We start from the raw sequence: 23,736 nt of genomic DNA, 5'->3' as shown, positions 1-23,736 counted from the left end.
ATGACAGCCAGTGCCCAAAGAATGTTCACTTTAAAGAGACAGCATTTTATGATTTGTACTATTTCCATACTTTGAGATTAAGCAGCTAAGGCCAAATCATAAAGGATGCGACTGTTTTTGAATGAAAAATCGACTTTTCACTGTAAGCTGCTCGTAAAAGATAACCTTGTGAAGGGGGGAACCAGCAGGGGACCACGATCACCTCTCTTAAGCTACATTCAAGGGCTGTGTTGCATGAGATCCTGATGACCTTCAAGAAACCACAAAGATGAGAGGAGGAGGACTTAACACAGGGGAAGGTGTAGAGAACGCCAAGGCCTGGCTGATTGGAACCTCAGTTCCAGCACTATAAAGAGCGGCCGCTCCCCACCCAGCTCAGTCTTTTGGAGTTTTCTTCCAAGAGGACTGGTGGTGGGAGCACCGAGTAAGACTAGGACACTGCAACAAGTTTCAGTATATAATAGGCTCTTTATTGTCCAAACTAGTGTCAGATTCTGGGTGCACGGGCTTAAGTGCAGGTTTTAATTGAAACAGCAAGACCACTACATATCATAAAGCAACAGCTCCCTCTAGCGGGGACAGCAGACAAAGCTACCGCATTGGACAAACTTACATCTGGATGTTATTTTTATTAAATTAGATAAGATAAGAGGGTTTGGGGAAATCTGAGCTGTCTATGAGGAGTTTCCCTGCCTAAACAAAACTAATGAACATCATTGCCAGGATGCAAAAGCAAAGACTGTTCTGTGTCCAATAACCCTAAACTGACCCTTACACATTTCTCCAATTATTATGCTGCAACAGTGTTAAGGAAAATAACTCTTTCCCTTTGTTCATTCTGTTTTTCACCATCCAATATATTACAGGGGGAATAAGCTTTCCCTTGAGTCAATTTTAAACACACAGTTTTCTTGAATCTTCACTTTATCTCAATGAACCTTAAAGGGGTATGGTTCTTCCCTTTTTCTTTGATTGTTCCTCTTTTTACCCCCGATGTGCTTTCCTGCCAGGGTGTTATGACTTTATCAATTATCCTTAAAAGGGGTATGGATCTACCCTTTTGTATTCGTTCTTACTGTTCCACGGTTTCAAGTTTACTTCTATTCTCATTCCTGGTTTACTTTCCTGCCAGAATATCACAATTCTGTTTCTTGGGTGCAGGTCCCAAACTCGCACAGTGCCTGGTTAACTATCCTGTCAGGCCTTTATATCCTTTTATAGTTTTGAGTCCCAGACACACCGTTTGCCTGGTTCACTATCCTGCTAGGACTTTTCCATTCTCTGCTCACTCTTTCTTTCATCCAAGAAATAATGCTCTTCCAGTATTGGGTGACCAAACATTTCTGAGCAAAGTTCAGATTGGCATCAACTCCTCTTTTCAAATATTGGGTCAACGACCCCTTCTTAAAACTGTTTGTATTAATTTGTCCAAATTAGTTTAATTGAGCCTTCTTGTGCTGTTAGATATGAAACCCTAGCTCCCCAGTGCTCCGGTAACCCTTTATCTCTCTCTGGGCTTACAGGGCAGCTCTGGCATTTGACGTATCCTTCTTTCGTCTTCTCCATTGGTAAACTGACTGGGGGTATGTCCTGTTAGTCTTTTGGCCCCTGCTTTATCTTCCTTTGCTTCTGGCGGATCCATCTGAATATAGCAATAAGGAGGTGAGCTTCTCTTGGCCCAGTCTCTCTGCACACCATTTTAGTCAGCCTCTGTGCTGCCTTCCATAGTGTGCTCCCCTCCAGTGTTCCAAACAGCGTTCACACAAATTGCATTCTGCTGCAGTTTGTCTCTCTCGTATTCTGATCAGCTGTGTGTGTTTTAAACTTCCCAGCATTAGTTAACACTTTCCAAAGGCTAGAACACATTGTTTGCTTACCACTTCAGGTCACCCTCATTGCTCCACCCCTCTTCCCTCGTCTCAGTATTTAGGGGGAGAGGAAGTAAATAAGGTTGGTCAAGAAAACTTGGAAACTCTTCATCTGCATCACAATAAGCAATACAGGCATGTTGCAAAGGCACATGGGTGTCTTAAGAATTAAATCTGAAGGTTTATTTGGATTAATTGTTTTCCTGCCTTTCTGGCGATTTCCTCCCTCAGATAATCACCCCCAGAGTCAGTGTTCGGTAGCTTTTGCATTTACCTGGCTACGTAAGAGAAGCTTCCCTCCAGGGAATCAGTGACTATGTTGCTAGATTCGTCACATACCCTTAATGTAAGAGGTCTACTCTTCCTGGCGCTCGATTCTTTGAATGCTCTTGAAGGTGAAGAGACTTGCGCCTCAGTTTGCTCTTCTCTTTAAAGAAACAAGGTAGGGTTTCTCCCACTGGAGGGTTAGATGGTTTTCTCAAGACAGTGAGGTCCACCCCTTTTGGTTCTTATTTTCACCCCTATGTCGGCCACAGGAGACCCATTGGTCGAACTGAGGGTACACTACTCTGTATAACTATATGGGCCTGGCATTTTGGGGATTACTGCCACTGTCCGATATAATTATTTACCAGCTGCACCTCCTCGGAGGTATTCTTCCTTTCCTCTCCGTACCCCAGAAGCTCACCGTCTCCAGAGCAAACGTTCTCTCTAGGCTGGCCTACCGCAACAGCCCCTTTCTAAATCTGCCTGCTTCTACTCTCCGCAACTCATCCAGAACAGGACTGCTAGACTTGTCCTTGGCCTGAAGCCGAGGGATCGTATTTCTCCCGGACTGAAATCTCTGCACTGGCTCCCAGTGGCTGCAAGGATTAAGTTCAAAACCCTCTGCATTGTCCACAAGGCCTTCTGGGGCATGGGGCCTCAATACCTTCAACTCTCTTCCTAAATATCTTCCTTCTCAAGCTCTTCGCTCATCCGCCTACACTCCCTCAGGGTCAGTCGCTTATCCACGCAACTATTTGGTGGTAGATCTTTCTTCGGCTGGGGCCTCCCTCTGGAACAGCCTCTCTGAAACTTGAGGAGAACCATCTCTGGTTCTGGAAGCACCTCAAAACTTTACTCTTTACTTCTGCCTTCTCTCCTGCTCTCCCCTGCTGAACTCCTGCCTGATACTGAAACTGCACTGGTTACAGGGTTACCCTCTGATCTCGGGTCCATGTCCCCTTCCCCGCCAGTTGCAGCCCTGGCACTGCCTCCATGGAATCCCCCACACTTGGGGACTGTTTTCTGTATCCCTACAGTCCCCTACCAGCACTTGTCATCTGATGTCTGCACTTAACCTTGCATTTTCCACCAGCTGGCCGGACTATTACTTATTGCTTTTATTATTGTATTTATTTTTACTGTTGTTCCCATGTACCACACGTACCCCTCTCCCTGCCCCCTGCACTATTCCCCTTCCCCCGGCACTTGCGCAATCTCAATGTCACCTGGCCTAGTAAGATAGTTGTCTCTGTCTTCCCTCTGTTCCATCTCCCTTGCCTCGTCGCGCCTTTAAACACTTGTGCATAGGCGCGTTATAATTGCCATATCATAAAATGCTGACATGGATTGGTGTCTGTGGGTGGTTTTCAACATGGCCATTGATACAGCCTACTTTTTCTTCTCCCACCTACGGGAAAGTAAGGAACAAGTTACTTACCTGTAATTACTGTTCTCAAGCATGGTTCTGGCATGGATTCACATGCTCATGAATATTCTTAGGCTGGGAATTCTCGAAAAAACAAAAATAAAAACTGTTTCACTTTCACTTACAAACTGTATTTCTCCTCTAAACCAATCACTATACTCCGGGTCATGCTGCACCCAGCCAATGACAGTCCTCTCCCTAAGCCCCTCCTCTGACAGCCATCTTCAGATTTGGAAAGCACATAAAGTAGCAGTATGACCAAGAAGAGCCACAGAGGGGCAGGGTGGGAGGTTTTTGCATGTGAATCCATGCCAGACACATGCTGGAAAAGAATAATTACAGGTAAGTCATTTGTTCCTTCTCCAGCAAGAGTGTCTGGCATGGATTCACATGCTCATGAATAAACAATACAGACAGTACAACATTAGACAACCACAGGAGGTGGCAAGGCTCAACAGAAGCAACCACCCTTACCTTTGGAACAGGCTCACCTCAAGCGAACAGGTTGCGCAGTACTGCTTGGCCGACTCTTGACTCCTCCCTGGAATCCCTGTCGATGCAGTAGAATCTCATGAAGGTAGGCGTGGACCTCCACGTAGCAGTCCTGCTGATATCCAGCAGGGGCACACCAGACAGGAACGCTGTTGTCGCAGCAATTGCTCTGGTGGAGTGGGCTCTTGGACGGGTGGGCAGCGGTTGGTTCACCAACCGATTGTGCATGATGCAGCCGGAGGGCCACCGTGAGATGGAAGCCTTGGACAAGGCCTTCCCATGGTTCACAGGACCAAAGTTCACCAACAGTTGAGACATCTTCCGAAAACTCTGTGCGTCCCACATAGAACTTCAGGGCACTTTCAGCCTGTGACAAAGGCTTTGGAAAAAACACTGGTAAAACCAAAGGCTCCGTGAGGTGGAATTCCGACAGAACCTTCGGCATAAAGGAGGGGTGCATCCGTAGCACCACCTTCAACTCTAAGCCAGATAATGCTGTTTGAAGGATAGGGCCTGGATCTCACCTACCCTCCCGGCAGAGGCAATGGCCACAAGGAAAGCAGTCTTGCAAGAGAGGAACTTGAGAGGGGCCTGATGCATAGGCTAGAAGAGGGCGCCCATGAGCCTCATCAGCACCACGTTGAGTTCCCACGGCGGGGCAGGAGCCTTCACCGGTGGGAAAGATCAAAACAGCCCTTTGAGGAACTCCTTGAAGAGATGGTGGGACCAAATAGAAGATCTTCCTGGAGACCTGGTGTAGCGGGAGATGCACCTTGATAGATGCGTGCTCCAGTCCCACCAAGGACAACTATGGAAGAATTTGCAGCGTCGTGACCCTAGAGGGGTGATCTTCTGCGACCGGCACGACGTGGTGAAATGCTTCCACTTGTGACGGTAGCACTTAAGAGTCGACGAAGCTCCGGCATTGGCAATGACCTCTCTGCAGTCTGCTGGCAACTCGTAAGCATGTGAGGATAGCTCAGGTGCAACGCTCGCCTTGCAAGCAAGATGACGCGAAGCAGCACAGGTTTGATCCCCGGGTCCGCGCTTAGAAACCTCTGGGTATTAAGCATGCTATAAATAACCTATCATATCCTCCAAACTCTAGGGCTGCAGGAGCCAAGCCCTCAGGTTCAGAGATCCTGGGTTGTGATGCAGGATTACGACGACTCCTCTGGTGAGCAGATCCACGACTACTGGCAGCTTGACCAGAGGCAAGGCCGACAGGCTGAGAAGGTCCGGGTACCAGATCTGCCTTGGCCATGCCGGGGCGACTAGTATTACCCTGCATTGGCACTGTTTGAGTCAATTGATGACTCGCAGTAGGCAAGGAAATGGAGGGAATGCATACAAAAACATCCCTTCCCACAGGGAGGCGAATGCGTCCCCCATACTCCCCATTGGTGGAATCTGCTGGCAAACTTCTGGCATTTGGAGTTCACCGCCGTCGCAAACAGATCAATCTGGGGCCTGCCCCACTGGATGAAGATGCGGTCCATCTTGTCCCAGCGAAGTTCCCACTTGCGGCAGGAGCACAACTCCCTGCTGAGGGAGTCAGCGATGGTGTTCTTGAATCCTGCCAGGTGAAAGGGGACGAGGAACATCTCTTGCCCGACAGCTCAGTGCCACAAGTCCTGTGCCTCGAAGGGCACTGGGGATCAAGTGCTCCTCATCACTTTGCCCTTCAGAGACAGAAGGAATGACTCGAGGGCCCAGAGCACTGCCTGCAGCTCCAGGACATTGATGTGAAGATCCTTCTCCTCCGCCTGTCACAGGCCTATGGCGTGCAGACGCCCGGTGTGGGCTCCCCAGCCTTCCAGGGAAGCATCCGTGGCAACATTCTACTGGTAGGGGGGGAGCTTTGGAAACTTGTGCCCCGGGCGTTGGAGTGAACGGCCCACCACCGTATCGCCCGACGGAACTCTTCTTCGAGCAGGATCTTGTCCACAAAGCTTCCGGACACCTCAACCCAGCGACTGTCCAGGAACTCCTGAAGAGGTTGCATCCGTAATCTGCATAAGATAGATGCAAGATGACATCATGCCGAGAAGCGACTTGATGGTCCGCACTGTGGCGGTTTTCAGTGACAGCAGCTGTTGCACTTTTCCCAATATGGCCGTTACTGTCTCCTCCGAGGGCGACGCCAGGCAGGAGACTGTATTGAGTCTGGCTCCTAGGAACAGCGCGTTCTGCGATGGCGTCATGCAGGACTTCGAATAATTGATGGAGAAACCCAGATCCGTTAGCAGCTGGACGGTCATCTCTGTGTGTCCGACAGGCAAAACTTGCGAACTGGACCAAACAATCCAGTCGTCCATGTACATGTGTATCCCCCGTAGACACAGATGGACGGCACTTCGTGAACACCCTGGGGGAGGACTTCAGGCCGAAGGGGAGGGCCTTGAACTTGTAGTGCCATCCCTGCACCACGAAGCGTAGGAATTTTCTATGCTTCTTGTGATTGGGGACGTGGCAGTAGGTATCCTCCAGGTTCAGCAACATCAAGAAGTCTCCTTTCCCCAGTTGGCCGAGCACGTGTTGCAACGTGACCATCCTGAATTTTTGGGACTTGAGATGCTGCAGGTCTAGAATGGGCCGCCAGCCCCCGGCTTTCTTTTTGACTAAAAAGTCTCTGGAATAGACTCCAGAGCCCCGGAATTGTCTTGGAACCAGCTCTATCGCCCCTTTTTGTAGTATTAGGCAGAATCCAGTGCAGTGCCCTTAGGGACCACTACACATAATTAAGACTACAAGTGGTAATACAAGTTCACCTTTGGTACAAGCCTGTACTACACTGTTAAAGTGGTAGCAGTAGTGGAGCAGCCCGACTTATCTCAAGAGCAAATGTGCAGTAGTAGAGATTACACAAAGGACTACAATTATTGTGACTCAAACACGGACTCAAGGTTTTTGGTTTAAAAAAAGTAAAAGTACATTTATTTTAAACCATCTGTTTACAAAACACTTAACTCCTATTAAATTCAAACCACACTTCACATACAATACATACAACCAATTCCCCTTGTGCAGAACAACTCAAGGTAAGTACCTTAGGATTTGACAGACCGGTGTTATGAAACAGACATTACTGGGAATACATATGCTATCACTTTTTGACAGTAATGACAGTTCGGTCTTACTAAAGATACGCGTACCTGCGGGAAGAAATGGTACCGGAGTTAAAACACACTTAGCACCCGAGTTAACACAAGACAGTTGGGGATAAAAATCATAGGCAATACTTTTGTCAAGGCAGATAGAATCAGAGAACACTTTCTAACGAGAAGATAAAAGTCAATAGGCCTGCGCCAGTGTCAAGTGGAACAGGGCTCCTGTTGTCGAGGATCACCCAGATAGTTCATGATTCAAGGTTGCCAGGAGTACTTGGATATTGTCAAAAGAGGAAGCAAACATTATAAGAGGGAAGAAAGACAAGGGCAAGACTTGGGTGAGGAGAAAGGGTTCACCCCAATTCCTTGAAGCTGGACACAGTACCTTATTCTTTGAAGAAGCTGGTGCCACGGCCGTTGTTCCTGGTAGTTTCCTGCAGACTCACGGTTCCTGGAGCTTCAGTGGTGGGGACAAGAAGGACGACGTATGGAGTGATCTGCACTACCCAGGGATGAGTCCAGCAGCAGCGACTGAATAAAAGGTGAGCTCCTTTAAAACAGGAGAGGCTCTTCAGATGGCTATCCGGACCACTAAAGCAGTGTGCAGCAATTTCAACTACAAAGAGGGTCCTCTTGCTGTGGAAGATGAGCTGGTTGACCCCACCAGGCTCAAGGGAAGAAGACTCCGAACTGGATCTTATCTTCTCTGGTTGTTGAAGGGTAGCTAGCTCAGGGCTGCAGCAGGGCTTCACCGGGACTCGGGGTTGCAGCAGCCGTCTTCTTCTCCGCTTCTCTTCGGTTCCTTGCAGTTCCAGTGGCGACTCTGACTTCCAGCCCAAGAGTCCTGCCTTTTATGCGAAAATCTCCCATTCACAAAGCCTGGCTGTCAATCACGCAGCAGGGGGTTTGTCCAGCCCGGACAAACACCCCAGCCAATCAACACAAAGTGCGACTTGGGTCTCCATGGAGATCCTGTGCAGGGGTGACTACACGCCTCCCTCACATTCAGCCCACTTAGACACCCAGGCGCAAGAGGAGGGCTTCTCTGTAGAGGCCCGCCAAAAGACGGTGAACAAAGAAGGCAAACCTGGTTTGCCACACAAAGACAGACACAAGAAGGACTTTAACAAAAACAAATGGCGACTAAACCCGACCAGAGCCGAAATAAAAAGTATTGGGGCAAGCGGGTTTAAGTCCGAGGCTACCACAATAGCCTGGAACAATACCACGTTTATATAGTATAATCACGGTACAAAAGTTTGGGTAGATACCACTGCCACGAGCCAAGTCTAAATGTTAAAAGAGCAAAACAAAGCTCAGAGAAGCACAGACAAAAAGGAATAGGAATTAACCCTTTCCAATACTTCATGTAAGATGGGCTGTACTGGGTCTGTAGTTTTAAAGTGACTATATAAAGTTAATGGCAACTTTACATGTTTCTGGGGGACAGTAATCAGCCCCAGAAAAATGGAGTCAGTGGGAAGTCTAAAAGACAACCCTGTGTCACTGCACTGAAGGAACTGTGTAATGCACACACAAAGTGGGACTCATGGAGTGGTGTGCTCCAGAGCCCAAGATCACACAAACAGTAGAAATACACATGGCAAAACACAAGTAAGAGTGGAAAAAAGGCTCACACTCTTACCAAGTGGAAAAAATAAACTCCAGAAATCTAGCAAAACTGCTGGGGGACTCACTAGGTGAGGGAAATTAGCCATAGAATGAGAATTCTCCCCAACACGTAGCATGGACCACTCCTCCCCCCAGAGTTGAGGAGTGTCCTGCTCCTGTTGGGCCACTGGAGGGATCCACGAACACCTGTGTTGGAACTCCAGGGTATGTCGGGGGGTGAGAGCATCCAGCGCCCATCTGGCGGTGGTGATTTTCTCCCACTCGCTGACTAATACCGTCAGTCAGCCGCCCACCAAGGTGCATGGGTGGGTGCTTGGCGTTTTGGCCGGTTCAGTCCTGCTTTGCAGTCGGCGTTCCGCCTTCAGGGAAACGACGGCGCTGACCACCTCCACTGTAGGCTTTAGAACGGCCTCTGTAGGCCTCCTGATAGTGGACAAGGAGGGCTGGTGGTAAGAGGAGAAACCTTACGTCGACCTGTCTGACTTTCCTCTGGAGGCACGAAAGGAAGAGCGATGTTGCTGGAGAGTGCCCAGGGCACGGGCTGTCTCCATATCAGCCTTGATGGCCTGCAAGGACTCGTCAACAGCCTTAGCAAAGAGGTCATCACCGTCAAAGGGCAAGTCCAGTACCCTCACCTGGAACTCATGGCAGAAATTCATGGCCTTCAGCCAGCCTTGACGATGGAGGCAGACACCGGAGGATGACGAGGAAGGGTGCAACAACCTGTTCCTCGCAGTTTCCCAAACCACCGAGTCCAATGATGGTTGCGACTGTAGACACTTGGGGTGTGGATTCCGGCACCTTCAGTCTGTCCTGCTTGGCCGGGGCCGTGCAAGGATTATTCCAGAGGGGCAGGCCCTTCTCCCACAAATCATCCAGGAGGGGTACTGCAATGAAGGTCTTCCTCTTGGCCTCACGCCTCTGGTATAGGCGCACCTAGCGGGTACCACGAGTACTGTTGGCTGTGAGGACCGGCTGCCTGGGAATTCTCCACTTCGTGACAATTCGGCTGGAGGACGTCTTTACTGGCAACACTTGTTTGCCTGACTTCGCCTCAGGAAGTTGAAAGGTGATTACAGAGACACTTGCAAAGACATTACCACCACGTGTTGGGCATATTTCTAATATTGGACTACTCTAGTTGGTGACTGCTTGGACTTCCTTAGTTGGTGACTGCTGTATAGTACGCCCCAAACGGGCGTCATAGATACCTGTATAGTACGCCCACAAAACGTCCATAACGTATTAGACACCATACTTACCACCCTTGTTTGTGTTTATTTTTCAGAGTGCCCGCCCCGATTTGGCCGCACCTCTTCCTGTTTCCTTTAAAAACCGCCACTTCTGCGCACCCGCGCTGCGCACCTAGCGAGTACCACGAGTACTGTTGGCTGTTCGCTGTACGAGGTGCGCTGCGGCTGGGGCGGCCCTGATTAATTGTTTTACGCGAGATCGTGTGTCATAATTCAAACTTGTCCATACAAAGTGAATTTTGAGTTGGAGGTTTTGACATCCACCTCCAATAAATTATGGCATATCGGCTCACGACTAACATGCCCCCGCAAATTGCAAACACATATATTCCATCCACAGTCTGCACAAATCCGATTTTGGATGATAGAATCAATATATGTCCACAAGAACTCCTCTCTGCCCATTCTGTCACAGGTAAAATTACATCAGTAACACCTAAGTTTTGTTTTGATGTGAATACAGACGATTCTATTGTATCCATATCCTCAATGTCTACTTCTCATTTGAAGGTTTCAAAGGAAGGGGCTCATTCCAATTTAAAGAGCAATTCTCTTGCTCTCAACACTCCGAATGCGGCGGCGAATGCGCACCCATTATCAGACATTACAATGTTAGCGTCAACGCGAAATTGTCCTCGCTTATCTTCACCACGGCTTGGCACTTCTCCAATTTTCTTTCCCTCCCTGTTGCAAGATCATACAAACTCTACTGCAGAGTCTAATCTAAGTGAGTCTCCAATCGCATGGAGTATGTCAATATACCCACCCGTAGATCAACAACATAGTCAACTGTGTACGAATGATCAGTCTCAATCGTTGTCTCAATCACACACCTGTTTCTATGCTACATTCATTTGTATTGCCTACACCGAGACCCCCAAAAATAGCTGAGACTGACTTACTTTCACAACACGCAGCTATGATACAACCGGCTATGTTAGCCATCAATACAACTATTATGAGCCTTTGTAAGTTATTTGAGTCCTTAGACACAAAGGTGTCACAACAATCAAGACAATTCAACGATCTAATGAAATGGCTATCAGCCCGTTATGTTTCATCTGTAGAAAAAAACATAGTATTACCATCAAGTGCTATAACGAACCCTGACTACACAGGGAGGAGCGAAACATCGAAGTCGGCAATGCCTGAGTCTACCCCTACTCATGTGTCGGTTTCAGACAACGTAAAATATACTGCATTGCCTTTCATTACTGGCATCATTCGCCCAATTGAAAAAGAGACTGGTGGCCCATTAGTGCAACATGAACCTAATTTGACGGTTCAAACAGACACCACACCAGTTGTTGAAGTGGTACCTCTGTTACTTGAGTCGTCTCATAACAAAAAAAATACACAATGTGTGGGCCATTTGGATGCATTAAAAGCTAGGAACCCCAAGGTTGCTCCAAAGAAACCACTGGCCTTAAAAAAGACTAAGAATATGGTCAATGTAAAACAAACAAAAAAAACCTTGAATTCCTTTTTCAAAGTCCTGGATAAGTCATCTACATTACAAGGTAAAGAAATACCACATACAAACCTCCCTTCCAAGGATGGGCAACCCCTGATGTTTTCAGGTGCCTCACGGACTGATTACTCTCTGAAAAAAATCAATGAGGAGGCACAGTTGATTCTTGCAAATTCGGCATCTCTGGCAGATCAGACTGCTAAATCTAAATCAATCACACAACAAAATTTGCTTCACTCTGATCTTGTGAAATCCTCTGTAGAATACACACATGGACCTGTGATATTAGCGACACAGTCTAATGACAAAACATGGGAAGACTCTTCGTCACCTTTGTCAAAGTTGGTATCCTCCATAGAGCGGAATATTGAGGCCGATAAGCAATATTTGGTCCTAAAATCACAAAATGATGCACACAGAAGACATTTTGAGAAAAGTTGCACTCCTGACATAAGGCATATCAGAGAAGGAGATAATGAGCAGAGTCAAGGTACATTGAATATCAAAAGTGGGCTGAGATTAATGATGCCTCCAACTAGTACCGTACCATACTCAGACGTGCAAAATAAACAAAAGCTCAAATTAACTCCAACTGATTCTGTATTGCCCACACAGTTAGCAAATTTTAAACAAACAATTGATGACTATCTGGCCACTAGTCTTGCTCAGGCGAAAAATGCCTTGATTAAGTCCTCTGGTGCTATGGAAGACAGAAAGCTTCCATTTTTGGCCTCTACTCAAAATCAAAAGAGAGAAGATGACGAGGATTACCGCGAGTATAAACTACAAGGTATGCCCAGCTTGCAATGGGCGCCCCCGAAAAACATTAGGGAGACGGTGTCACGTCATCTTAATCCACGACGAGAACATTTTCACACACTTATTCTAAAATGCAGAGAGGGAAACTTTCCTACTTACGATCTGAACCGTGAAAGCGTTCTTAACATCTTCCGAGACATCAACGATCTTAAAAAACTTGTGTCTAATGACATTGAACAAATAGAATTCATTTCCGAGCTATCAACATCAATTGTTAGGCTATGGATTCCCTCAGGACTGGTTAGAGATGTAATTTGGCAATGCAGAATGCAACTGTTCAACATGGGCTTTCTACTAGCGGAAGAACCTAAAAAAAAAATGTCTGAACAAACCCAATACCTAAGACCTAAACCGAACATTTATGGTGGTGTGAAGTATGAGCTGAATGATGCCCCGATTGATGATTATATGCAACAGTAACCACTAATAGTGGATGAGGCAAGTACCATTTCTCTATTAAGTTGGAATACGAGGGGCTATCATCATCTTCCGCGTACTTTTGCGGATTTTAATGATAAATATCAGTTGATAGCTCTTCAAGAGACTTGGCTCCTTGCCCCTCCAATCTGGGATGGCTATGATATCGTTCTACTTCCTGCGCTTCCAAGTGGAGGCCGTCCCTCGTCAGGTCTATTAGTGGGAGTTCACAGTGCTAGTGGGTTTTCCATTGCTCCGTGGGCTACGGTAGGCACTCAGATCCAATTAGTACTTATTAAGGGCAATACACAAGAATTAGCTCTATTGAACATCTATCGCAATCCCCTCACCATGAGTGATGTAGTCTTTTTTGATGGTATGGAAGAAGTATTGAATCTAATTTCTGCTCGAACATCGATTATTCATACCATCGTAGCTGGAGACCTCAATCTGGACTGCTATGATGGTATCAATCTCTCCCCTGCGGCCCATATATGGGCAACTTTGATGGCAGACAGAAATCTACATAAACTAAATGGGTCAGTAGAAGGGGATACACATTGCAATTTCACCTGGCATCGGGGAGCTAGCTCAAGCACGCTAGACTACATCTACGTGAGCACAATGTTGTTTCAAAGTGTCCACTATTTCTCAATCATGCCCCATCGAACAGCGATCATTGTCTCTTAGTAGCACAATTGGCATGGTTTTGTGAACACAGCCTACCACATCAGATGCACACTGCTGTTCCATTGATTAACAATGCTAGAAATCGACTCAAGTGGAGTGCTCGGGGGATGGAGACTTTTACAACCATTTTGGAAGATGATGTATGGCGTACCAATGGGGTCTCATATTCAGACCTTTTAAAACCATTTACTCGCACTATTGCCATTGTAAAACATAATCATGTCAGCCATCCGCATATTTATGATTCTTCCATCAAGATCATCAAAGCGGAATATCGGAGAATAAGAAAAAACATACTCTTCCAGAATGGCCCATATTGTCGACAACTTCTGAACACTGCCAAGTGCCGATATAAGAATTGGCTCAGACAAAGGAAATCCCTTAGATTTCAACGTGATAGTCTTACCATGTTGGCAGCCATGAAGCATAAAAATTCATCACAAATGTGGCAAATGATCAACAATCAGCATGACACTCTACAAGGTGACGCCCAAATCAATGGCGTCTCCGAAAAAGACTGGTGCATGCATTTTTCTAACTTATATGATGACTCAGCCTTTGCCAATTTTGAATATAAACCGGCTAGAAATGTTCCCTGGCAACTTGATGTGTCTGAAGAGCTGATTTTGTCGATTATAGCAAAACTCAGCTCATCAAAAGCTCAAGGTCCAGATGGACTATCGAATGCCATGTTTAAATCAGACCCAAAATCATGGGCATATATTTTGCATCTCATATTTAAAAACATACTTGATACCCATAAAATACCATCAACTTGGAAAACATCAATCATAATACCAATTTTCAAGAAGGGAAATCGGTGTTTACCTGCTAGTTACCGACCGATAGCCCTCCTCGATGCGCCGGGGAAGGTATTCGCAAAGATCATTCTATCCCAATTTAATGCTTGGACACTCCGCACAAACTTACGCGATCCCCATCAAATGGGCTTCGTGGCGGGCATGGGGACTTCAATAAACCTTTTTTGCTTAAATGCAATTAAAATGCAGTGTCTACATGAGGAGCAGTCAGTTTTTATTGCATTCATTGATCTCCATGCAGCCTTTGACTCTGTTAGCCGGGTACTCCTAATGAATAAGCTGCGCGGAGATCATTGTCCTACAATGCTTATGGATATAATACATGCCCTTCATTCAGATACATCAATCAGGGTACGATTGACTCTGGGGGGGCCTCCTGTCACAAAAAATCTTGACCGCAAGAGGGCTCAAACAAGGATGCTTATTAGCATCTGCAATATTTAATTACTTTATCCAGGATGTAAGATTTGCACTGCAGAATGTTGTCTCGGATTCACCAAAACTGAACGGTTATCCCATACAAACTCTCCTTTATGCTGACGACCTAGTCCTAATTGCTAGGACACAAGTGGGACTCCAGCGCCTTTTAAATGCATTTATGACATACACTGTTTCGAATGAACTGAAAGTGAATTTCACCAAAACACAAATTGTTGTGTATTGTCCCAAAAGACGTGGAACCTCATATGTATGGTCCATGAATAACATACCAATCATGCGAGTGCCACAGTATGACTATTTGGGTGTTGTGTTTGAGACAGGTAAACACACAATGGGTCATATTTTGCGCATTGAAATGAGATTAACATCCCTCACATCACAGGCTATCATATTGATGCATAAATATGGCAAATTTTCGGTCCTACCAGCTTGGCACTTCTGGACATCAAAAGCCATCCCAGCACTCATATATGGGTTAGACACCTTACAAGATATCCCATCTAACTTGTTAACAAAATGGGAGGGGAGATACTGGCGCCGTATCTTGCATTTGCCAAACTGTATACCAGTTCCCTGGTTGAGGTACGAGCTTGGATTAATTTCACTACAAGCTGTCATGAATTGGCGAAAATGTGCTTTTCTTAGAAAATGTCTAGTTTCCACCACTACTGAAGCATTCTTGAAACTTATTTCATCATATTTATTTTCAAGTAAGCATCAGTTTATTACATCATGGCTATCATCTGTCTATCATGTGTTAATCGAAGCAGAGGTATCATTAAACCTCTTGATATATAATCCAGATAAAGCGAAATCAAAAATATATCAAACAGACTGGATTGCTAATAGGCAGAGATGTCTCACATATGTTGATGCTGATGTAATCCGATTTCCTCATAAAAAAATGCGCATATTGCCTGCATATTTAATACGTTGTCCCTCAGCCAAATGCCGACGCCTCATTATGAAATTGCGTCTTAACTTATGGGACACCAAAGATCTGTTGGCAAAAAGAAAATTAATAACTCAAGCAGAAAACTTTTATCGTTTTTGCTTGTTGGCGGAGGTACGAGAGACCATGAGGCATCTAATCACAGAATGCCCTGTTCTCCGTCCACTTCGTGAAATACATTTCGCACGACATTGCAACTATCTACAGCTTGCATCCGAAGATCTAACTTGGTCCTTAATCATAGGATCAAACTATCTCCCTTTACAGATTGCTGCTATAAACTTTCTGCAAGGTTTACATTTAGAATTGGAATCAGAATGAATTGATGCTGTGATACTTTGGTTCACTTCTCTGGCACTTAATGGTTAACCAAACCTGTGATGCGTTGGATTAACTTTGATTTTATGGTATTGCATATTTCTGCTATGTATGTTTTATATCTCTTTTTTTTTCTTTCCTTGCCTTTGTATAATGTGTATTACAAATGTTTTAAATGTGTGAATATTGATGTATTTATACTTAAATTTGTTTTGAAAGGTTGATTAATTTCAACTATAACAAATAAAAAAAAAAAAAAAAAAAAAAAAAAAAAATAGGAAACCCTCCTTTTTGGTTTCTTCGGGCATAAGCTGAAAAAGCTTGGATGCTTTGGCGACCATGGAATGAAACAACCCCAACTCATCTGGTGGGGACGCCCTCAGTTGCAGAGATCCGCCCGCCATGACTATAGTCTGTCGTCGCTGTGTCCGTCCCTGTGTCTACCAGCGGGGAGGGCACCTGGCGAGAAATGTGGAGGTTGAAACGGGGCATCGGATGGTGCTTCCTCTTCTTCATCAGGGGCTGCAAGGACTGGGGCCTGCGGCATCCTTTTCTGGAGTTCTGAAACCAACGTGTGTGTGGGGTCGATAGGATGTCCAGGGATACATCTCTCAGCTGAGCTGGTGTGTTCGGAACACTAGGCCCCTCATCGTCTGCGTTGCCGCCATCGTGGTCCTCCACGTCCTTGTGGACTGTGTGCAGGGACTCCAGATCCTTGTTGTCTATGGATGAAACTTCCATTGCCTGGGACTTTATTGCCGTCCCCCTGCCCGCAACCTGAGGGGTCGGGCCGAGCTCTAAGACAGCATCGTTTTCTCGGGCGTGCCAAAAAGCTTTGCCGCCACTAAAGCCTCCTGCCTCGGAGACAGGGGCACTCGGGTCGCAGTAGGGGTTTACCTTCACCGGGTCAGCTCCCTTGGCCTTCGAGAGAGCAGCCGCCAACAGCTCAATTGTCGACGACGATGTCTCCTGCGCCGCCTGGGCCTTCCTGGGCCAGTTGGCTGCCTTTTCATCCTTCCTGGGGTTCTGGGGTTTCTCCTGCAGCTTAGCTGGGTTGAACGATTTCCTCTGAGGATGAGCTTGATTGCTGGCTGGTGATGGAGGCGGATGATGACGATCGCGCCCTGCCCATGGCAGGAACCGAATTCGCTGCGTCCCTGATCGAACCGGACTCGCAGTGCTTGACCTTGTCTTGGGCGCCCCCAGATGAGGCACCCTCAACGGACTTGGAAACCCGCTGGTTCTGGGTGAGGCATGACCCTTCTTGGGGTACAGGGCAAAGGACTTGGCGTTTAGCCATGCCGCCAGTCTACTGTGTCGATCCTTCATCTTTTTCTTGGAGAAGCCAAGGCAGAACTTGCACTCTCCTTCTTTGTGGTCTGGATGAAGACGGCAGAAGCACTGAAGGCGTTTGTCCTCCACAAACAAGTTCCATAGTCCGCATCTGGTGCAGAGCTTGAAGAGGGATCTTCCTTCTTTCTTCTCCTCCATCATGGCTGGAGGTGCAGAGTAGGCCCAATGGCCTTCTGGAAACTTGCAAGAAACGTCAATGATTCTTGCCCTTGAGGGGCGCTAAATTCACTGACAAATGGATCCCTGCTGTCAGCAGATAGAGAAAAGAGCACACAGGCTCTTTGACAAAAATAGAAATTTTCCATACTAGAAAAAAATGGTAAGACTAGCTCACGGAGCAAAACACGAGGACTCCAAACACTTGAACTTGCAGTAAAAATCTGAAGATGGCTACCAGAGGAGGGGCTTAGGGAGAGGAATGCCATTGGGTGGGGGCAGCATGGCCCAGAGTACAGCAATTGGTTTAGAGAACTACAGTTTGAAAGTGAAACAGTTTTTTCTTTTACCAAGGATTCCCAGCCTGATGACAGGGAATATTCATGAGCATGTGAATCCATGCCACACCCCATGTTGGAGAATGCCGATTTTAAGGCACATCCCTTACAGCCGTTGTCGAGTTGGGTCCAAACCTTCCTGCCATTAAGGGTGGCTGGGACTCTGTACGTAGTATTGTCCCTGGTATATAGAGATACAATGGTTTCCCTCTTTTTGGTCTTTTCTCTTTCTGACATCCCAGCTCAGAAACGTTTCACAGCAGAGGACATGGTGCGTCGTCACTGACTTAGTGTGCCTCGAGGGTATCCGTTCATCTCGAGAATGACATCTGTGTCGGTATAAAAGGCACGTACCGTGCCCATTGACTCAGTTCATATTTTACCTCTCCTCAGCACAACAATCTCAAAGATGGAAGACATGAGCATTAACAGAGAGGAAGGTGTAAATCACAGAAACTCTCTCGATAGAGGGTATGGCAGGGAGGGGTGATGAGGAATACGTGGGAGGAACATCCAGTCGAAAGAACCTTTTCAAGGGAAGAAAATTGTTCTTCTAATGGATTGCGTCCTCACACACATTCCTCATCTTTGATAAGAGTCCCATAGCAGTGCCTTGCAGGAGGTGGAAAAGGAGTGTTTATTTTTCATTTACGCTGTATAATACAGCCTTTCCAAATATGGTTTCCAGGCCCTGATGGGGAATACAAGCAATAATGTTTTGTGAAGGTACATAACGAAGTCCAGGTGGCAGCATTACAAATATCTTGCACCAGAACCCCCAACCCCCTTTGAAGGGCTGAGGAATTCCTCTAGTCGAATGAGCCCTTAAGCCCACTGGAACTTCTACACCAGCTAGATTGTAGCACTTGGAAATGCACAGGATTATTCAACGAGACAGCGTTTGTTTTGTGACCGGTTGTCCTGACTAGCCAACAAAAAGTTGGTCATCTTGTCTCAATTTAGAGAGCCTATTAATATGTTAATGTTAAAGGACATTTGTACCGCGCACTATCACCACCGGAGTGGTCCCCTGGCGCTCTATATAAAAATGTAATGCTCTGTTAGGGTCCAGTCTGTGGAGTCTTTCCTCCTCCTTAGATGGATGAGGAGGAGGAGGGTAAAAAGCAGGCAAAACAATGATCTGAGCCAAATTAAATTCTGATACAACCTTTGGCGAACCCTCAAGACTAACTTGTCTTTATAGAACACTGTAAAAGGTGGCCTACAGTACAAGAGCAGAGGTAATGGCTGCCAAAACACTTCTTAATGAAAACATCCTCGGAGGACAGGAATGCAATGGTTCAAAAGGAGCCCCCATCAGGAAGTTCAAAACTAGGTTCAAGACCAGAACAATGAAAGTAACCGGTGGGAAGATATTAGAGGTCAACTCTTTCAAAAATTGAACAATAGGAACCTTGAAATAAGAACCCTGTTCTGGCGAGCGCTTAAAAATTTACAGAGCTGCCTGCCAGACAGCCCTTGGCCGTAGAAACCTAAAGCCCCTGATGGGTTAAATGTAGGAGAAACTATAACACCAATTCTGCGTCACAAGCAAATGGGTCAATTCCTTTATCTGTACGCCAGCTTCAAAACTTGTTCCAATGGCAGCGGTATAGAGATTTTGTCGCTGGCCTCCTGGCCGAAAGCAACTCCTCCATGACGTCTTCCGGAAGGTCTCATTCTTTGTACCTCAGCCTCTCAGAAACCAGCTTTGGAGGTGGAGGGTCCCCCATTTCTGGGTGAGGAATGCAACCTCCTTCTTGCAAGAGGAGATCATCCCTTTTGGGAAGACAAATCCGAGGGCAGATGGACATGTCCAGAAGTTCCAGGTACCAAGTCATCCTGGCTCAATCCAGAGCAATCAGGATCTTGGATTTTCCTGAACTTTCTCAAACTCCTGAGTACATGAGGAATGAGGGGCACTGGCAGAAAACTCATATAGAAGTGATATGATATGATATGATATGGTATTTGTAACGCGCCTATACACAAGTGTTTCAAGGCGGAAATTCCCAGTATACTACAAACATGTCTCCCAGAAATCCTCTCTGTGAAAATGTCCTGGAGCAGAACAGGTCGCAAAGCCCGTTGACACTGGATGCACTGCAACAGATCCACTTGAGTGTTTCCTGAAAGGATGAAGGTCTCTTGAGCTTTTGTCACTTGAGCTTTTTGGACTTCCTGAGCTAACTCCCACTCATGGGTGACTGTACTCTGCCTGATCAGAGAGTCTGCCGCTGTGTTCTCCTAGCCGGCTAGGTTAACAGCTGCAAGAGAGATCCCTTCCTGCAGTGCCTAAAACCAGAGCTGTATTGCCTCTGCATAGTGGCAGTGACTCTACACCCAATCTTTTATTGCGGTAGTGCATGGCCACTGTGCTGTCCGTCAGTATCAGGGCGATTTCTCCCCCCCCCCCGTACAGAAGGCAGCAAGGCCATCAGCCCCAGTCTGATTGCCCTCAGCTCCAAAAGGTTGATATGCAGTTTGGATTCAAATCGACTATCGTACGCTTATTCGTCAGACCGCTGGTGGGGACACCCCCCCCACAACTACCCCCACCCTCACAACTACCCCCTCCTCCCCCAACTAAAGGAGGGCGTTTAATCACCATAATCTCCAGCCATGGTTTCCAGAAAGGTTCTCCTTTCAACAAATTCTCCTTGCAGGACCACCACCTGCGTGGCCTTGATTGGGATCCGGATTAGAGAACTGCGACAACCGGGATCTGAGAGCCCACTGAAGGGACCTCATCCTCACGTAGGCCAATGGTACCAGTGAAAAGCAGGATGCCATGAGACCAAGAAACCTCAGAAAATCGAAGGCCACAAGAGTTCGGGCACTTTGAAATTTGTTTACCATCTACGATATGTGAAGAGCCCTTACCTCTTGTGGCGAAGCTTCCCCAGAGGAAGTGTCCTGGATAGCTCCAATGAACTGCAGCATCTGGGAAGGTGTCAAGAGGGACTTCTTGAAATTGGGTGAGAGGTCCAGTTTGTGGAGAGAGTGGCAGGTGCAGTCCAGATGTTGCTGTGATCAGCCAATCGTCCATGTCGTGGTAGATGTGAAACCCTCTCCTCCGTAGATTCACTGCCACCACCCCCATCAACTTGGTGAAGACGCTAGGAGTTGAGCAGAGGTCAGCCCGAATGGCAGTACTCGAAACTGATGAGAGCTGCCAACTGCTAATCTCAGGTATTCCCTGTGCTTGTGTAAGAACACAGAAATAAGAATCTTGGAGATTCAATGACACCATCCAATACTGGAAAGGAAGGGCCTGGAGGATCGGCGAGAGAGGCACAATCTTGAACTTGTCCTTGCTGAGGAGCTTGTTCAAGCATCTGAAGTCCAAGATGGGTCGCAACCCTCCATCCTTCATCGGAATCAGAAAATAAGTCAAATGAAAAGGAAGAAAAGGGTCTTTAGGTGGGCCCTTATGCAGAACATCAGTCAAATCATCCTGCTCATATTCAACTGAAGATCTCCCACAGCCCAGATATTCTATAACCTGATCTGTAGGAAGCATCAGCATGTCCATACCCATTAGGGGTGCCGAATTCCACAAGGTCTCACAAGGTCTCAGTGTCTTCACAAGGTCTCATTTTGGATTCGTGAGATATCGGTTCCTCTGGAACACCACGAACACAATAATATAGCCCAAAACCAAAAACAGGGCTTTCCTCCCCCACCCGCTCTTCATAAATAGAGGCCATTGACTTTCCAGCAGCATTTGACAACTCTCCGTCAGCCTTCGGCGCAAAGGGGTCGGTGCTGCTGCCTTTGCAAAAATGTCCAACTCTGCTTTAGAAGTCCCTTGTCTCGGAAAGGTTACCTGTTTTCCCTGATATGATACGATAAGATATGGCATTTGTAACACGCCTATACACAAGTGTTTCTTCGGGCGAGGAATCCGATGAGGTCGATCTGGAGTGATGACGCCTTTTCCGAGACCTCCTCGATGAGGATGAGTAAGAATGTTGAGACCTCCAACTCTTCTCTTTGGATGATTTAGCCTTCAAAGGGGTAACCAAAGAAAATTTAGGGGAGGGCCTGACTAAAGAGTATTCACTTCCTCTCTTTTAAGGCTTTTACAGTGAGATTGGCACAAGCCACAGTAGTCGACGTTACGGCCGTGCCTAAGCACCAACGACATACCCGATGTGGATTTGGATTGGTATGGACATTTTTTATCCATAATCTGCACATCTCTTGAAATTGAATTAGACATTCGACAATTTTTCTCAAATGATGCAGTTTGAAAACACGCCGAGGCGAAAGAACCCTTTCAAGCAACTGTGCGGGAAAATGGTGAGGCAACGGGTGCGGGGCCTGCCTTTTATACAGATGTAATACTCGAGATGGATGGAGGACTCTCAAGGGACATTAAGTCGGCGACTACACACGGCCCCCTCTGCTGTGAAAGGTTTCCGAGCTGCAAGCAGGATTTTGGAGTATATCAAAGAGGAGGAATACTTGGGAGGACACAATCCATTCGAAGGAGGGATTTTGAGAATCTCTGATTCCTGCAAAGCATTTTGAGGTGTCCCGGGGTAGATGGTTCTCGTTCCTCTTGTTCAAAAAAATACTCTGGAGGGAATCTAAATTCTTCCCACAAGGGATCTGGTTCATATCTTTCCATCTTCTCCTCTTACTTCAATGTTCTATTGTTTATCAAGGAGAACATATAGCTTGGATAGGGTGTCTTTCTCATGGTGAAAACTATCTTCGCCCTCTTTGCCAGATGTATTGGGATTATTGTCCCTGCTAGGGGTCCCGTCTAAGCTTTTAAAAAAAAAGGGGGGGAGGGGGAGAGATGGCTGGTTATACCACTGCTGGTTGCTCAGGTTTTCTACTCTTCTCAAAGTACATTACGCACCCCAGGCTCTATAAGGTTATCATCCCTATAGAATGATTTTTGAGTCTTTACGCTCCAGGTTTTCTATTTCCACAGGGAGAACCCGTTTACACCTATTAGGGCATTGGGAGACTCAATTTTTTCCTCACAAAGACTTACACCTGGTCTGATCATATTCAACCTCCCCTTCTGAGAGAAGAAACTTTTCTGAGGTGCCACGCCCTTCAGATAGATTAAGATATCTCCCTTGATTTTCCTACGAGTCTCGTTGGAGGGAGACTCCCATGGGGTCTCATATCAGGTTTCCCACTAACTCACCCCTTTCATTTAAAACCGGGGTTGAGGAAAAGTTCAAAATAGGAAATCTCAGTTCACATTCACAGGAGAAGAGGGGCAATATTTTTAGCCTTTTCCTTTACGAGGCAGAACTTGGATTACCCAACGGTGAGGAAGCTCATTTGCAACCCTAACAAGAGTATAGTGTGTCTCTTCCTGGTACCAGATAGGCTTGGGGACGAAATAGGTGGCAATTATTCTCTTCCAGTTTTCCTATCTGCAAGAATGGCTTGGGATGTTAGTAAACGAAGGTTGACTCCCATTTTAGGGTTCAGGGGAGGTCTCATGATCTCTAAACCAACACTGATTTTATGGTCTTGACTTAATGAAGGGGAGTTGTTAGGCAGAAACCTGTGCAGTTCCCTTAGGGACCACTGCAAAAGGCTTAAGACTACAGGTGTTGGCAGTAAACCCAATTGGTAGCAGTCTGTACCACCCAGATTTACCTGGTAGCTGTGGCTGAGCAGCCAGACCTCTCTCAAGAAGAGTTAGACAGTATATAGAGTATACAAGATAGGTACCAAAATACAGTAGCACTAGCAAACACTGACCAGAGCTTTGGTATAAAGTATATAATTATTTATTTAAAGACACACTTAGAAACACTATAGCACTATTATTATAAGCAAGTTCAAAAACAGTCACTATTAATGTATATACATCCCTTATTCCTTATTAGACAAGTCTTAGTTAACACCACTTATTTCCAGACAGAGGTGAGCTC

At 46.4% G+C, this 23,736-nt stretch overlaps 1 protein-coding gene across 7 annotated transcripts in view; it reads right to left on the bottom strand.

The window, feature by feature from the left end:
- PUM2 (pumilio RNA binding family member 2) overlaps positions 1-23,736 on the bottom strand; it is a 2,101,998-nt gene that overhangs the window by 965,382 nt on the left and 1,112,880 nt on the right. The gene's annotated exons all lie outside the window — the stretch shown is intronic.

The sequence above is a fragment of the Ambystoma mexicanum genome, chromosome 4p (genome assembly GCF_040938575.1).
Source record: "Ambystoma mexicanum isolate Mex_15411 chromosome 4p, UKY_AmexF1_1, whole genome shotgun sequence".
NCBI classification, from domain to species: domain Eukaryota; kingdom Metazoa; phylum Chordata; class Amphibia; order Caudata; family Ambystomatidae; genus Ambystoma; species Ambystoma mexicanum.
This window is presented reverse-complemented; position numbering and strand designations above follow the sequence as displayed.